At 40.7% G+C, this 19083-nt stretch overlaps 1 long non-coding RNA gene across 2 annotated transcripts; it reads right to left on the reverse strand.

Moving 5' to 3' along the window:
• Nucleotides 1–219: 219 nt before the first annotated feature.
• On the reverse strand, nt 220–12570 carry LOC124720382. 2 transcript variants are annotated; one of them, XR_007006144.1, is made up of 4 exons: nt 11894–12570; nt 11498–11607; nt 9311–9394; nt 220–535 (listed from the first exon to the last, which is right to left on the reverse strand). It is a non-coding gene; the product is annotated as an uncharacterized LOC124720382 (long non-coding RNA). The 2 variants fall into 2 exon arrangements; XR_007006143.1 differs by having other exon boundaries at nt 11498–12570.
• Between the last annotated feature and the right edge of the window lie 6513 nt (nt 12571–19083).

Below are 19083 nucleotides of genomic sequence, written 5' to 3' on the forward strand. Positions count from 1 at the left end.
CCCCACCTCCTCCTTCCAGACACACACACAACACAACATTATGCAATGATTCTGTAATTACTGTCTCTGGGTGGGGATGAGAGCAGGGACTGTGAACAATACACATATAAAATGGGACAATATAACATGTGTAAGACACACAACTCCTTCTGCAGTAAGCATATTTATTTTACTACACTTGTTTTAACATGACACACTAAAAAATCACATTCATTTCAACACTAACTCCAACACATGAGATACAAGTGTCATCCACTTCAATAAACATTTTATGACAGTGGATTTCACTGTGGAATGTAAGCCATTTCATTTTCTTAAATTTTATCTATGATACTACTATTGACAGTCCCATTACATTAATATATTACCAAACACATTAATTTGGCACAGATGGTAAAATAAAAGTAATAATCTTGGGTACTGGCCATGGCCTATCCCTAGTAACCATCCCAGAAAACATAGGGAGATGGCAGAGAACATTTGGTTGTGCAATCCTGTAGCTGTTCTTGTGTGGTACTGGATTTGCGATGTTGTTCTGAAAATAAATCAGAGGTATATTGAATGAATTATTGAATATCAATATAATAGAGGGAAACATTCCACGTGGGAAAAATATATCTAAAAACAAAGATGACGTGATTTACCAAACGAAAGTGCTGGCAGGTCGGTACACACACAAACAAACACAAACATACACACAAAATTCAAGCTTTCACAACAAACGGTTGCTTCATCAGGAAAGAGGGAAGGAGAGGGAAAGACGAAAGGATGTGGGTTTTAAGGGAGAGGGTAAGGAGTCATTCCAATCCCGGGAGCGGAAAGGGAAAAAGGACAGGTATACACTCGCGCACACACACACACACACACACACACACACACACACATATCCATCAGCACATACACAGACACAAGCAGACATTTGTAAAGGCAAAGAGTTTGGGCAGAGATGTCAGTCGAGGCGGAAGTACAAAGATGTTGTTGGAAGACAGGTGAGATATGAGCGGCGGAAAATTGAAATTAGCGGAGATTGAGGCCTGGCGGATAACGAGAAGAGAGGATATACTGAAGGGCAAGTTCCCATCTCCAGAGATCTGACAGGTTGGTGTTAGTGGGAAGTATCCAGATAACCCGGATGGTGTAACACTGTGCCAAGATGTGCTGGCCGTGCACCAAGGCATGTTTAGCCACAGGGTGATCCTCATTACCAACAAACACTGTCTGCCTGTGTCCATTCATGCGAATGGACAGTTTGTTGCTGGTCATTCCCACATAGAAAGCTTCACAGTGTAGGCAGGTCAGTTGGTAAATCACATGGAGGAGCCAGAGGGTAGGGAAGGTGGTTTGGGGATTTCATGGTGATGAACTAAGAGGTTACGAAGGTTAGGTGGATGGCGGAAAGACACTCTTGGTGGAGTGGGGAGGATTTCATGAAGGATGGATCTCATTTCAGGGCAGGATTTGAGGAAGTCGTATCCCTGCTGGAGAGCCACTTTCAGAGTCCAATCCAGTCCCGGAAAGTATCCTCTAAAATCCACCATTTCCAGTTCACAAACAGTTCCTTTCAGCTATTAAACAGCCATTCGGCTAGTTCTGATAACTTTCGCTTTTTTTTCCCTTTCCGTTTTTCCCACATCACTGATCTTTTTTAGCCGCTTCCCACAGGTTTTAACGTCATTATTTCTTCGTCAGACAATTGTTAGCCTCATTTTCACAATCTGCCACCACAAAACCACTCCTTTTAATACATTTACACGCAGTTTTTTCGAAATTTTCCCGAATTGCTCCACCTTTTAACGTGTTTTGGCGGCAACACAACCACCTAACCTTTATACACATCGTTGTCTACCAACCCAACTTCACCACAGGATCAACATAGCCCAGCTATAACCAACACTTTTTCGCCTTTTTTCACACCAGATCTCCAGTTGCTTTCTAGTTCACCTTTATCTCTCCCCATATATTTTTATTTTCATTTTCATTTCAGCCTCATGTTACACTTTCCAGCTTCTAATACCATGTCACCCTCACAACATCCCCACAACGACCCCATTAAGTTTTATTTACATTCCCTCCACAAACATGCCTTCGCCCTAGCCACATTACACTCCCATATTTTATTTTCTCAGGCTTGTCTGACATTTGGCATTACCCCCAAAGGCCTCACACTTAAAGTTCCCATCTCTGGCTGAAACCCTTCTTTCCATCAGTCCCTATACCAGTTCCAAACTGAACAATCCATTGCCCTCACCCACCTAATCCTTCACCTACACATTAACTCAGCCAATGAACACACCCGTCAACCCCTATCCTAAATAAAAGGCCTCAATCTTTCCTCTCCCACATCCACACCGGCTATTCAGAGCATCCTCCTACAGACCAACCGCAAATTAGAACAGCATGCCACCCTCCACCTCACAAAACTATCCAATCTCCTGGTTTCCCACCTCCGGAAAGGCAACTCACTCACCCTTCACAACCTTTCCAGCAAACCTCATCTCATTGCACACAGACCCAGTCTCTCCCATCTACTCAGTCTCCCACTTCCAGCTCCACTTCCCCCAAAATCTTAAAATTCCAATCAACACAATCTGGAACCACAACAGCCTAATTCAGTAGTTAACCTTTCCTCCAAACCTCTCTCCCAATCCGAAACCCCTGTCCTATCCAAAAGGCCTCACCTTCAGCCCCACTCCCAGACTCAACCAAACAGCCCTTGTCAAAGATTTACTGTCCTACACTCATACTCTCTGCTGGAAATATCACTTTGCCACGAAGAAAAATGACCCTAATCCTCCTCCTAATGATCCAACTCCCCAAGACACTAACCAAATTGAATCCTGCCTGGAACAGTTCCGTCCTCCGTCACAGCGGGACACACCTCCTCTTCCTCAAAATCACCCTCTCCAAACCTTCCAGGAATATCCGACTTCCAGCCTTGCATCTCAATCCTTCTTAAAAAACCTTAATCCTACACCCAACATCACCACTGCTGAAGCCCAGGCTATCCGTGATCTGAAGGCTGACCGATCCATCATCATTCTTCCGGCAGACAAGGGTTCCACGACCGTGGTACTTGATCGTCGGGAGTATGTGGCCGAGGGACTGCGTCAGCTTTCAGACAACACTACATACAAAGTTTGCCAAGGTAATCCCATTCCTGATGTCCAGGCGGAGCTTTAAGGAATCCTCAGAACCTTAGGCCCCCTACAAAACCTTTCACCTGACTCCATCAACCTCCTTACCCCACCAACACCCCACACCCCTCCCTTCTACCTTCTTCCTAAAATTCACAAACCCAATCACCCCGGCCGTGCCATTGTAGCTGGTTACCAATCCCCCACAGAACGTATCTGCCTATGTAGACCAACACCTTCAACCCATTACATGCAGTCTCCCATCCTTCATCAAAGACACCAACCACTTTCTCGAATGCCTGTAATCCTTACCCAGTCTGTTACCCCCAGACACCATCCTTGTAACCATTGATGCCACTTCCTTATACACAAATATTCTGCACGTCCAGGGCCTCGCTGCGATGGAGCACTTCCTTTCACACCGATGACCTGCCACCCTACCTTAAGCCTCTTTCCTCATTACACTAGCCAGCTTCATCCTGACCCACAACTTCTTCACTTTCGAAGGCCAGACATACCAACAATTAAAAGGAACAGCCATGGATACCAGGATGGCCTCCTCGTATGCCAACCTATTCATGGGTGACTTAGAGGAAGCCTTCTTGGTTACCCAGGCCTGCCAACCCAAAGTTTGGTACAGATTTATTGATGACATCTTCATGATCTGGACTCACAGTGAAGAAGAACTCCAGAATTTCCTCTCCAACCTCAACTCCTTTGGTTCCATCAGATTCACCTGGTCCTACTCCAAATCCCATGCCACTTTCCTTGATGTTGACCTCCACCTGTCCAATGGCCAGCTTCACACGTCCGTCCACATCAGACCCACCAACAAGCAACAGTACCTCCATTATGACAGCTGCCACCCATTCCACATCAAGCGGTCCCTTCCCTACAGCCTAGGTCTTCGTGGCAAACGAATCTGCTCCAGTCCGGAATCCCTGAACCATTACACCAACAACTTGAAAACAGCTTTCGCATCCTGCAACTACCCTCCCGACCTGTTACAGAAGCAAATAACCAGAGCCATTTCCTCACCTCCTCAAACCCAGAACCTCCCACAGAAGAACCCCAAAAGTGCCCCACTTGTGACAGGATACTTTCCGGGACTGGATCAGACTCTGAATGTGGCTCTCCAGCAGGGATACGACTTCCTCAAATCCTGCCCTGAAATGAGATCCATCCTTCATTAAATCCTCCCCACTCCACCAAGAGTGTCTTTCCGCCGTCCACCTAACCTTCGTAACCTCTTAGTTCATCCCCATGAAAACCCCAAACCACCTTCCCTACCCTCTGGCTCCTACCCCTGTAACCGCCCCCAGTGTAAAACCTGTCCCGTGCACCCTCCCACCACCACCTACTCCAGTCCTGTAACCCAGAAGGTATACACGATCAAAGGCAGAGCCACGTGTGAAAGCAACCACGTGATTTACCAACTGACCTGCCTACACTGTGAAGCTTTCTATGTAGGAATGACCAGCAACAAACTGTCCATTCACATGAATGGACACAGGCAGACAGTGTTTGTTGGTAATGAGGATCACCCTGTGGCTAAACACGCCTCGGTGCACGGCCAGCACATCTTGGCACAGTGTTACACTGTCCGAGTTATCTGGATACTTCCCACTAACACCAACCTGTCAGAACTCCGGAGATGGGGACTTGCCCTTCAGTATATCCTCTCTTCTCGTTATCCGCCAGGCCTCAATCTCTGCTAATTTCAATTTGCCACCGCTCATACCTGCTTAGCAGGGCAGCAGATACGAAAAAGTTGTTGTTGTTTTCAAATAAAGGAATGAACCTCGGATTAACAGTACCTAATGTACACAGCACTTCTTGTACCCCTGGAACAAATGGTAGAGCTTCACAACCTGAAGAAAAACCAAGGAATGCAAGAAGATACACTATACAAGAATTAGAAACTAAAACCCAACAAAAAATAAGTTGAGAATGGGAACATTAAATGTAATAACCTTGACAGGAAAGACTGAAGAGATTGTAGATATGATGGAGAGGAGAAAGACTCATATCCTTGGATTGAGCGAGACCAAGTGGAAGGGAAAAAACTCTAAACTGCTGAGAGGTGGGTATAAATTACAATGGCAGGTTCACAATAAAGCAGCAGAAACTGACCCAGTTACAGATGTGAGCTTTGTAAGTGAAAGGATAATTAGAGGAAGAGTGAATTTTGGAAAGAATAGTTTTACTACACTCCAAGTGTACACACCTCAACATGGGTGCAATGAGGAAGAAAAAACGAAATTCTTTGAAGAACTGGAAGACCAAGTAACAGGAGATAACATTACGATAATTGGGGATCTGAATGCTCACATAGGCACAGATAGAAATGGATATGAGGAGGTGATGGGCCCTTTTGGATATGGAAGATGAATTGTTGAGGGTGAATAAATTCTAAACCTGTGCTTAAGGAATCATCTTTTAAGGAAGAATATGTTCTTCGAGAAACGAGATAGTTATAAGATTACTAGATATGGCTGGGATGGCAAATCTAAGACAGTTATAGACTATATATTAACAGACAAATTAATTGGAGGAAAAGTAAGGGACACTAAAGTCACATCAAGGGAGCACTTGGATAGTGACCACAGGTTACCGCAGTTTATATAAATTATAAGGTGAAAAGTTTGAATGCTGTACAAAGAATGCCAAAAATTAAGGAGTGGAAACTGAAAGAAGAAAATTTTCCAAAATCTAGTAGCATAAAAATTGCCAAACCTGAAAGGGGTTGTGTAGAAGAAGAGTGGAACCTGTTTAAAACATCAATAGTTAACAGTGCTGTGTAGATATGCACAAAAAAAAAGATAAAGTGAACCCGACAAAGAAACCAGTAGCTGGAACAATAGAGTAAAAGACACAACAAAAAAAGGTAATATGTCAAAGAAGAACTGATTTGAAAAAAGAAATCAGAACCAGGGGCTGTTGCCAAAAGATGAACACAAAGTGACAACACTGGAAAAGGAATACTGAAAAAAGGAACTCCAAACAATGAAAATTGTGAAAGAAGAAATGGAGAAGAGTTGGGAACCATTCATACAGACACTAGAGCAGGACAGCAAAGGGAAGTAAAAACTGCTATATGGGTTCTTGAAAAGTGAAAGATCTTACAGAGAAGACATAAAAGTGACAAACAGGGGATGGGGATATTATGAGGGACATGGAAGATATCAGAGAAGGGATGAAGAATTATTTTGAAAGTTTACTGAATGGGGAAGGTGCAGAAGAAAGTGACACCAAAGTCATTGAATTAGAGGATAAGCAGGATCCAATCTCTTGGTTAGAAACTGAGAATTCCCTGTAACAGATGAAAAGTGAGAAGGAGGCTGGAGTAGATGAGCTGACAGTGGATATGATTAAAGCACCAGGAATCCATGGAATACAATGGTTACACTAGGTGCTAGGGGTGATATGGAAGGAAAACAAAGTGCCAGATGAGTGGAAAAGAGGAATTATAATGCCATTGTTCAAGAAAGGTAGTAGAAAGAAAAGCAACAACTACCGAGGAATCACACTGCCTTAAGATAATGGAAAAGGTCATAGAAAAAAGATTGAGGAAAATTCTAGAATACCACAACAACACAAGTTGAGAAGTAATTGGGAAACAATAGGTCTCATCTCCTCCCTCCATCAGTTATTGGAGAACACTGGGAAAAAGAAACGCACTCGACAGTAGTATTCATGGATTTGGAAAAAGCACATGACAGGGTACCAAGGGATAAAATATGGGAATGCATGACAAAACAATGTTCCTGATTCATTAATTTAAAAAAGTCCAGATACTGTGTTATGGTTGTGACAGCAGTGTACAAGTAGGAGGAGGAAGATCTCAAAATGGTTAAAGACAAAGAGAGATGTTCAGCAAGGCAGTTCGCTCTCCCCTTTTCTCTTCATTACACTTACGAACACAATCATGAAAGAAATCAAGGAAGAAGAAAATGAAGATCTCAATGCTTTTGTTTTTGCTGATGATATCACCGTTTGGGGTGAGATGAAAATGAAGGTTCAGAGGAGACTAAATTACTGAACACAAAATTTACAAAATTCAAATTAACTTTGAGTAGGAACAAGCCAGCAGCAATGAAGATGAGCAGGACACCCACACCTTGCAACATCGTACTGGAGGGGGAGAAGGTTGAATGTGCGAAAATCTTCAATTATCTGGGTAACATCATATCACGCAATGGAAGTTCCAAACTAGAAGTCTTAAACAGAATCACAAAAGGATCTAGATTTTTTTCCGCCAAGTATAAAATCTAATCTGGGATACGGAAGTCCCTCTGAGAGCCAAACAGACCATGCATGAAACGTATCTACTGCCAATCATGATGTATAGTCTAGAGGCCTATGTCATAAATAAGAGAGAAAAAGAGTCGAAGACAAGCATGTGAAATGAAGTTCCTTAGGCCAGCTCTACGAAAAACTAGGAGAAAGAGTGTCAGGTATTATTATGTAGGGAGAGACCTGCAGGTGATTCTGTCTTGTGAAGCGAATTCACCCCCCGACTAAATCCACGCCTGAATTTGGAGATGTAGGTACCAGGAAGAAGACCAATTGGACGGCCTGGAAAGAGATGGACAGAGCAGGTTAAGGAAAATCTCAAGAGGAAAAGACAAATATGGGACGTAGTGGAGAGGGCAAAGTTATACCAGGACAGAAACCAATGGAGGCATATCAGTCACCAAGTTCCTACCTGGCTCACTGGAAGGAAATGATGATGATGATGATGATGATGACGAAATATGTTCTAGTGAATTAGCAAGAAAGCTGCTGCTACTTCATTTATATTAGGTAGCTGAAGGCTGTCTTATCAGAAACTTAATATTTGCTTCCTTAATTAACTATTTTTCAAAGAAAATAGTAACCTAAATATGTAATTACACAGGAAAAATTTAGAACACACTACTTGCTATCCATCTAAACAAGGAATCAAATCCTTGCACTAAGATAATCAGTGCAAGGAGTCACTGATGATGTTTGTTTTAAATTCTCTTTTGAATTTGCTTAGATAACTAACTACTTGCTGTATGTTAGATGGGAGCTTCTCAAATGTCTTCACACCAGTGTGCATAACTTTGTTAAATCTTATGTAAGGATTTCAAGTTCACACAAAAGTTATATTTCTGTCTTGTATCGATAGTGCAGATCACAGTTCAGCTTCAACTGATTTTTCACAACCACACTACACCTTGACTAAAGTAACTCTGTGATTGTGGCAGTGGCTAGCAGTGAGCCAACTGCAGTTCTTTCTTGACACACATTAATTTTAATCAAAATTGAGAAGCAAACATAATAATCACTAAATCTGCCAAAGGCTCACAAAAGCATTCAACAGCAGCCACTAATGTAATATGACAGGTGCCAAAATATTTTAAAACTTTAATATCTATCCATTATATACGTGGGACACTGTGACTGATGAATAAAGGTTTCCAGAAATTACTGCTATCAGCTACATTTTGTATTTTTTTTTTAATCTTTATTTACCACGACCAGTTTTGAATCACTATCATCACATGGTACATATTTATTGCATGTTTGCAGGATTGTTGGAGTTGTGCAGCAGTGAACTCTACATACTTATCACCACATTCAATGTGTACATGTTTCGTCCTCTTGGTACAGCTACACAAGTCACTACAATACTGCAAATATGCAATAAATATGTACCATCTGATGATAAATTGTTTGTCAATTGAAAACCAGTCATGGTAAATAGAAACTGAAGAATAAAACCAAAGGCAGCTGGCAGCTGCAAACCTTTACAAAAATTTTAATCTGAATTGAAATTGATTGTTCTGGCAACTTTTGCTCGGAAGATGGATATTTAACAAAAACCTTGTGACGTAAAAGACTACAATGATTGCTTGTGCTATTTAGTAGTAGACAAACATTTCATAACAATAACATGAGCAGTGACAAACCAATATGTTCATTATTATTACTTTCCAACCAATGAGCTAGCTGGCAATCTGTAAATAGCCAGTATGTAGCCATACACACAAAAAAGGCACAGAGTGTAAAACCAATGTTAAATCTACACTATTTTGTTAAATCAAAACACACACAAACTATATCCAAAGAACAAAATCAGTCTATATGAAGTGATTTATTGCTCTATTACAGAAGGTGGATTGGCATGAAATTATGACTCCACCCACCTGTTTTGACCAGTAATGCCATCAACGTGGTGTACACTATTTCAAGGATATACAATATGGTGACCATGACATCACTCATTATACCTGCAAACAAACATAAATAACATGTGAAGTTTTTTTAACTCCAGCAACAGAATGAAATTAAGAGGACAAACAAGATAATGAAGAGAGCAAACTAAATAAATGACAGTAAGAATACTGACATCACTGCAAAACAAATATTCACCCAAAAATCAAGCACATGAAATCCTCAAAATTTAACACAAGAAATTGCTGAAACTGAAACTATTTGTGTCACAAATTTCAAGTGACCTATATATCTTAATACCAGTAACCCATACACAACTCAGAAACTCCATAATTTTCACTTGGCCTACACAGGTCCAACAAAGCCCTCGATACCACAAACCGACATACAACTCTAAAACATGGTGCTGCAAATTTCACTTAACCCAAATAGCTCAAGCAAAGCTCTAGATACTACACTTTCACTTACTCTACCTAAAGCAAAGTCCACAGTACAACAAATCAAACCATGCTCACATGACTAATATCAGAAATGTATTCTAACCATGGTACATCAATCCCCATGATAGCTACCAATAAGAATACAACACAGTTACCAAACACTAACATGGAAATCCCAAAAATTCATCACCAATTTCAATATACATCATCACCCATTGCAACAAGCAATGAACTACTCAAATATCTGTATGTTCTTCACAACTGAAGAAAAAAGAAAAATAAGATTAAATCTCTGACCACAAGAAACACACAGCACTAATATTTCCTAACATAAATATGAATCCATCAGCTACAATATGCACATTAAAATAACTCACCAGAAAGCCAGCACAAATTATGGAAATACGGAAGCGTCCGATCCCACCCGTCTGCTTTAACCCATGACGTCACAAATATGGCGGAAACAAAAACAAACCCACACACTTTCCACAAGAAGCCTAATGACACTAACGGGACAAGCGCGGGAAATGGGGTGTTTTGGGTGGGGGGCAAATTAAATATAAACAAATTTAGACGCCTTGCGTAGCTACAACGTGTAAGTGAAGACAGCCATGCATGAATACCCACCCACCTCCCCAGGGGTCGTAACCCCTGCAACCCATAGAAGATAAAGATGCTTCAGTAGCTGATTAGTGTTTTTTGTCTTTTTTTAAAAAAAATCTCACGAGATAGAACGAACAGATCAGAAAAGTAAATAAAATAAGATAAAACAGAACTAGAGACAGCCACACTCAAACCAAACGCCGCGCCGTCATGACGTCACACACGACAACACCCTTACGTCACGGGTCAAAGCCGACGCGTGGGATCGGACGCTTCTGTTGACCCAAATTCATCACCAATTTCAATATACAACGTCACCCATTGCAACAAGCAATGAAACACTCAAATATCTGTATGTTCTTCACAACTGAAGAAAAAAGAAAAATAAGATTAAATCTCTGACAACAAGAAACACACAGCACTAATATTTCCTAACATAAAAATGAATCCATCAGCTACAATATGCACATTAAAATAACTCACCAGAAAGCCAGCACAAATTATTCCAGTAGCAACATGAAACATTCAATTGACGTCAAACAACACACTAACAAACATCCAGCACAAGAGAGCGCCACCAAATACAACACAAAGTCTCAAAAAAAGACATCACATACTGCATCAAAGTTACATCACAGGTCAAAGCAGATAGGTGTCGCATCAGCACCTGACCTTGTGCAAATAACCTCATGTTGGCCTCAGGTGGTAAATAGTGATGAGACAATGACTGCCAAATGGCAAGAAAACAGCACTAAATTATGTAGAATGAAGCTTAATTAATGTTGTAACATTTGTTCAGAGTGTACATCTTTTTGGTACTAACTAAAAAGGTCAGTACAGCCTATTTTGCACTTAGAAATCTTTCTCACTGTACTGGCCTACAAACAGTACTGACAGCACACTTTTAGTCAATCTGTCCTACAGCATTTTCTTTTTAAGCAGCACAGGTAAAAAACTAAAAATGATCCATTCTAACACTGAAATTCCAATCCCACACCCTAAAACATTTACTCCATAATGGTACTTATGATTAATAATAAAGAGTAAATTTACTAGACACTGATTTGATTTACGAATTTCCTGAATGTCAGCCGAGACATTCATATAAATCCTTACCTGCTATTTCCGTATCTTGTTTTGCAAATGCAAATTTCCCACAGTATCTTCAGTTTTGCTGCATGTCTCTTCCTGTTTTTCGCGACTTTTGTCGTTATTTACTTTAGTGACTAAAAATAAAGTTCAACAACTGCATCACCTAACAACTCAACTTGTTTAAAGGGGAGTTAACTTTCAAGAAACATTACAACAGTATTGAGTTGCATACAACACAGCTGTGTACCCTTTCATATGCACACACCTACGAAACTAAATCTGCAGTTTATAACGTTTATCAGTACAACACTTACTTAAATAAATCGCATACTTTATATTCTACAGAAAAATATGATATTCTAACCACAATCATTTTAACCGATCAACTTATTTGCCTCAAAGAATGTTAATGTATATTACGTCTCCTGTTTTCTCTCCAACTATTTTGCATCTTGCTTTTCGTCTCTTAAAACTCAAAATAGCACAAAGTTTATTGCTGAGTCACTACAACAGTTCAATGCAGCAAACGAAAACAATAACAAACACAGATCCTTCTGCCTTCCAAAAATTTCGTCTCAGAAGGTAATACTCTCGCCTTCAATTGGATTTGGATGTGGTAACTTCTGTGAACTTCGTCACATTGCGTATTTCGCTGTAGCTGAAGTCTTGTTCAACATTAGCTGCTCCCGAACAACTGCCACGAAAAATTTTACCATTGTTTGGTCAAAGAAATCGTTGACAGACATCTTTTACATATAATACGGCCCTCACGCTTCATGCTTAGCAAGTTAGCTGGCACTTTAGAATAACAGAAAATTGGTGTTTAACCCAACACTACACGCCGTGCTTTTCATAAAACTAACGGACTCAGATCGCTTAAACGCTATCTGAGCCATACAAAAATTAATCAAAGTGAAACCAAGTAAGGAGAATTCAACGCTACAATGCAGTTCTACATTTATAGCATTTACTGCAAAATCTTGACAACGAGTATGAAATTCTCGTCATAAATCATTCAATCTCATCCTCACTCACATCATCATCATCAAAAATATGTTTTCAATAGGATGAGCTTTTCTTAAACGACCCGTTCACGAATCTTCGAACTGCGGAAATAAACACGACTTTCACGTTAGGCCGCTATCACCAAGGAAGGGGGGGGGCATGGCTGTCTGTCGCCTGGCGTCACCAACAGATGGCAGCGCAGTAGCCGCTCTTGCAATTCCTGTGGTATTGGTTCGTTCTCCCTGCAGTTTTTGATGCTAGTATAGAAGAAAGAGCGAATTGAATGTGTGAATTAGGGTTTACAATTTGTTCGCCAGATAAAGATAACAGACTAGTGACGTATGTATTAAGGCCACTTCCTAGCAACGGCAAACGCTTTCCGCGGTCACGTATCTTGTGTAGGTAAATCGTGAAAGACCGCTAGGATATCGTAAAGTTAAAATTTATTAAAAAAACAAAAAAAATGAAACAGCGATCGACAATAAGCGATGGCAAAGGCGTTAATTATGTATGAATGCGCGGACAAATGAAAAAAAACTAAGAAGTGCGGCTCAGACTATGACGGGCTACGAGTGTTTTGTTTCATGTATGTTGCGAAATAAGAGATTTGATATCAGTATTAAGCAATCGTTATTGAAGTGAAGTGGAGCCACGTATGGAGGATTTTTTTATTTTTGTCACGCACTGTTGTCCAAGTCTGCTGCCTGCATCTATAATTGAAATGTAAGAGAGGAAGTCCGATTAGCCAAAAATCGTACAAGCAAGACATTTGTAATAATGCAATTGTAATATACTTTAAATTAATATTTCTATTTATATGAATTATTATTATATTATTTATATTTTTATTATAACACAACTGGCGACCTGAGTGCCAGAACTTCAGAGCACCAGTTGTGAGTAGGTTTTGTTAACTATTGTTATAGTTAGAAATTTCTATGACGTTTTTATTGGTCATAAAAACTAATTGTATTTTCTGTTTGCATGAATCACAACAGGGAGCAAGTAAAGCAAGAAGGCAAAAATTGAGGTAAACATTTTGGAAAGGAATAAGAAATGGACACAGGTGACGTAAAATTTTCCATAGTAAGCTGTTTTGTTCGGCGCAGCAAAGATAGGACGGCTACACAAGTTGCTTGCATGGTTATGCTTGGTAGCGCCTCTTTTGATTTAGATAAAACCTTTATCTTCATTAATCACTTCCTTGAATTTTATTGCGGAAAATTTACAGAAATTTTCAGCGTGATACATATTGTCAGTAAAACATAAAGAATTGCAATACAATAGTTTGCGCATCATTATAGACTAAAACAGGGTCTGATATCACGTATTTTACAATTATCCAGTGTAATAATTAGCATATGAAATTTTAAGATCTTTGTGAAATTTTTATTTTGCATGTGCATACAACATGGCAGAAATATACATGTCCATTGTTGATAGCAATAGCGATAACGCAATCAGCCTAGATGGCGGAGAAAAGCGCGATCGAACAAGTTCAGGCGCCATGCATACCTACTACAGAAAGTTTAAGTAGGACAGAGATGTGTCGCAGGTGTGACAAATGACAGCGACGCTGCACAGCATAATAATCTTGACAACACAATGTTTACAATTGACGAGACAATTTCGCGTATCTCCCAAAGCGACATACCGGTCACGAATGAAACATTGGATAGCGCTTCCAATAGGAATCTCGACAACAAGTTACAAACACCACTTGGTCACAACAAAAACATTAACTTGGAAAGTACAGCTGACAGCAACCACGGTAGTACAACTGAAGCTCTCCTATGGCAGTTATTATCTAACATAAACACGAAATTTGATGATATGAAACACAATATGGACACCAATTTCAGAGATATAAAACGAAGTTTGAGTACCAAACTTGATAATTTGACCCACAATCTGAACATCGTCACACAAGATCTAAATACAATGAAACAAGAACAAAAACAAGAATTTGCAAGACATGGTCTCACAGAAGTTTGATGACTTAGCCAAAAATTTTCTCACTGAAAATGACGAAAAATTGAATGATATGAGAAAACAAGTAAAGCATGAAGTACTTTCTGAAGTTAACAGAAAAATTACGCAGCTAAAACAGAAGGTAGATTCTTTTAACGACCATAACGATCTAGTAGAGCAACAGATACGGAAAATCACAGACGCAAACACAAATATTGAAGCAACACAAAACCAGTTCGTTTGGACAGTAAAAAAGGTAACCACTGTCGTCAACAAACTAAATGAAGACTATGAAGGTGTAGCTCTGGCTGTAGAAGAGGTTACTTTAAAGGTATCAATATTAGAAGTTGACTCAGCATGTGCTAAGAAGGACAGAGAGAAGAAGATCAATGAAAATCTGAGTGATATCATTAGTCAGGCTGAAGCAGGAACGTTAGATAAGAAGTTAGTATCAGACTGTAAGTTATACCTAGATGTAGTAGAAAGGCAAAACTTAACCTACAAGCCATGGAAAATTAGATCAGCAATCTTTTAGAAGAAAATGTTATCGGATCTCGAAATATGCACGTAAATAATACGTAGGCTACAAGGAACAAACCACAAACCGTCGGTATTTATCCACAAATTGTCACGAGCCCCACAGCAGGTACCAGAACAGTTGTTGTTGTTGTGGTCTTCAGTCCTGAGACTGGTTTGATGCAGCTCTCCATGCTACTCTATCCTGTGCAAGCTTCTTCATCTCCCAGTACCTACTGCAGCCTACATTCTTCTGAACCTGCTTAGTGTATTCATCTCTTGGTCTCCCTCTACGATTTTTACCCTCCACGCTGCCCTCCAATACTAAATTGGTGATCCCTTGAAGCCTCAGAACATGTCCTACCAACTGATCCCTTCTTCTAGTCAAGTTGTGCCAGAAACTTCTCTTCTCCCCAATCCTGTTCAATACCTCCTCATTAGTTATGTGATCTACCCATCTAATCTTCAGCATTCTTCTGTAGCACCACATTTCGAAAGCTTCTATTCTCTTCTTGTCCAAACTATTTATCGTCCATGTTTCACTTCCATACATGGCTACATTCCATACAAATATTTTCAGAAACGACTCCCTGACACTTGACTCTATATTCGATGTTAACAAATTTCTCTTCTTCAGAAACGCTTTCCTTGCCATTGCCAGTCTACATTTTATATCCTCTCTACTTTGACCATCATCAGTTGTTTTGCACCCCAAATAGCAGAACTCCTTTACTGCTGTAAGTGTCTATTTCCTAATCTAATTCCCTCAGCATCACCTGATTTAATTCGACTACATTCCATTATCCTCATTTTGCTATTGTAGATGTTCATCTTATATCCTCCGTTCAAGACACTGTCCAATCTGTTCAATAGCTCTTCCAAGTCCTTTGCTGTTTCTGGGGGGGGGGCTACAACCCTGTCTCATTCCCTTCCCAACCACTGCTTCCCTTTCAAGTCCCTCGACTCTTATAACTGCCATCTGGTTTCTGTACAAATTGTAAATAGCCTTTCGCTCCCTGTATTTTACCCCTGCCACCTTCAGCTTAATAAGTGACAGCTGCAAAATACTAATGCAAATTCTTTACAGACGAATGGAAAAACTGGTAGAAGTGGACCTCGGGGAAGATAGGTTTGGATTCCGTAGGAATATTGGAACATGTGAGGCAATACTGACCCTACAACTTATCGTAGAAGCTAGAGTAAGGAAAAGCAAACCTACGTTTCTAGCATTTGTAGACTTAGAGAAAGCTTTTGACCAGAACAGTTGTATAGTGCAGAATGTAAACATACTCATAGCTCCGATACCTGAATAATTACCAACCGGAATTACAGGTAACTACAATAACATAAATACGACCTAAAATTCCACGCGTCTATCAATGATTTTTTCAGACGAAGGTTTGCTGAGACATCGACAGGTTCCTACATTCACTACTGAAGGTAAAATAATGAATCCAGTAGCATTTATTTGTGCTTTTCGTAATGTATTTCCACGCAAATGGACAGAAGCACAGATTTGTCGTGGGATATACGCAAGGTGACGTTTTTTAATGGGCAGCTGAAGTGGCCGAACGTTGCACCAATTATATTCAATTTGAACGAGCTTCTCTCGACAAATACTGGTCTGAGGCAGTGCAAGAAAAACTCAGACGCGAGGTTTTCAACCCCGCACCATTCAAGGGCAAATACAGCGGTCTACCTGAACAAGACACGCTACTGGACGAACCCAATATCACAGGTAGACGTGTGAAAAATGTTTAAAAGTGGTTTACCATCGCTCATTAGGGACAAAGTAGTCACAACGCCAGAGCACGACACCGAATATTTTCTGTCAGTGCTTGGTTCCATCGACTTAATCTATGAGGAGAGACCTGTACCCAATACAGCAATAGAAAATCGGACACAACAACAACATAGTTACGTAAATCAGTCAGTTAAACGTTATCTATACAAACAGCAATGATGGTACGCACAAGAGCAAAGCAAATACCCAGAGGTACGGTAATGGGAATGGGAAAAAAACGATTTAAAAGAAATTTTCATAACCCCAGGATTATTTTCTACGCACGAGCGAATTACAATCCACTACCACAAAGCCCTATGCCGAACGTAACGTCAGTCGCATCAGCGGCCGACGCGCGGCAACAATTCCGTGCCTTACGCTATACCACAGCCGTCCTTTGGGCAGCAAGATAACGTCACAGCAGCGAACGACACAAATTGGCGAAGTACCCACACAGTGCAACTAACTGAAATTACTCCAGGTAATGAATTAAGTCGCCCTACGCCGTCGGAAAACACCAACCAGTCGTAGTTAAGCCCTAGGCTACTGACCTCTCAGGGATTGGAGGGCATAGCAAAACTGCAAACATGTTTCATACTGAAACTTCCTGGCAGATTAAAACTGTGTGACGGACCGAGACTCGAACTCGGGACCTTTGCGTTTCGTGGGCAAGTGCTCTGCGTACTGAGCTACCCAAGCACGACTCACGCCCTGTCCTCACAGCTTTACTTCTGCCAGTACCTCGTCTCCTACCTTCCAAACTTTACAGAAGCTCTCCTGCTTCAAGTCTCGGTCCGTCACACAGTCTTAATCTGCCAGGAAGTTTCATATCAGCGCACACTCCGCTGCAGAGTGAAAATCTCATTCTCGAAACATCCCCCAGGCTGTGGCTAAGCCATGTCTCCGCAATATCCTTTCTTTCAGGAGTGCTAGTTCTGCAAGGTTCGCAGGAGAGCTTCTGTAAAGTTTGGAAAGTAGGAGACGAGGTACTGGCAGAAGTAAAGGTGTGAGGAGGGGGCGTGAGTCGTGCTTGGGTAGCTCAGTACGTAGAGCACTTCCCCGCGAAAGGCAAAGGTCCCAAGTCCGAGTCTCGTCCCGTCACACAGTTTTAATCTGCCAGGAAGTACCATATCAGCGCACACTCCGGTGCAGAGTGAAAATCTCATTCTGGATGTTTCATGATGTTTGACAAACAAAGTGATGTGAAGGCTGATGTGTATCAGCATGAGTTAGATACAACAAATAAAATCCAGGAAGAACAAATACAAGCAATCATTAAGGTGAAAATATTTAATACTGACACACAATTAAGTTTAGATACAGGTTCAGCTACCTCCCTAATGTCAAGTGCATTTCTCTGTGAATTGAAGAAGAGAGGCAAATTCCCAATATTTCACATCCAAAACTACAAGGTGCAAACTGCTACAGGCAGTATGAGTAAGTTGGTTAAACATCAGGTTTTTATTCCATTACAAATTGAACATTTTACAGTGAAGTGCAATTTTCTTATAATTGACAAACTTATAGTTAATTGTCTTATTGGCATGGTCCGTTTAGAACAAACAGGACCCAATCGATGCCCAGACAGTCTCCAAACCGATCGCGGCGGGGAGTTCTACAATAGGTATTTCAAGACAATGGTGCAGCGGTATAGAATACATCACTACTCAACATTCACTCCCTGAAGGCGAGTATCGTGGAGCGCCTCAACAGAACAATAAAAGGTTGAATGTGGATGCGTTTTAACCTTCGCAGCTTATACAAATGAACGGATATCCTCCCAGAAATAACTGCTGAACATAATAAAACCAAACATAGCCATAGCACAATAAAAATGAGACCAATCGATGTTCGTGATAATGGACTCACGGATACTTTCGCATTAAGATGCTCGATCCATGTAGACAGAAATATAATGTTGGTTATTTGCTACATATCTCAAAACACAAGACCGTATTTGAAAAATCATACCTACCGAACCGGTTAACTGAGATATTTACAGTTTCAAAAGTACAACGAACGAATCCTAGAACTTATACAGGGTGTTACAAAAAGGTACGGCCAAACTTTCAGGAAACATTCCTCGCACACAAAGAGAGAAAATATGTTATGGGGACATGTGTCCGGAAACGCTTACTTTCCATGTTAGAGCTCATTTTATTACTTCTCTTCAAATCACATTAATCATGGAATGGAAACACACAGCAACAGAACGTACCAGCGTGACTTCAAACACTTTGTTACAGGAAATGTTCAAAATGTCCTCCGTTAGCGAGGATACGTGCATCCACCCTCCGTCGCATGGAATCCCTGATGCACTGATGCAGCCCTGGAG

This window comes from Schistocerca piceifrons, chromosome 11 (assembly GCF_021461385.2).
Source record: "Schistocerca piceifrons isolate TAMUIC-IGC-003096 chromosome 11, iqSchPice1.1, whole genome shotgun sequence".
Classification (NCBI taxonomy): Eukaryota; Metazoa; Arthropoda; class Insecta; order Orthoptera; family Acrididae; genus Schistocerca; species Schistocerca piceifrons.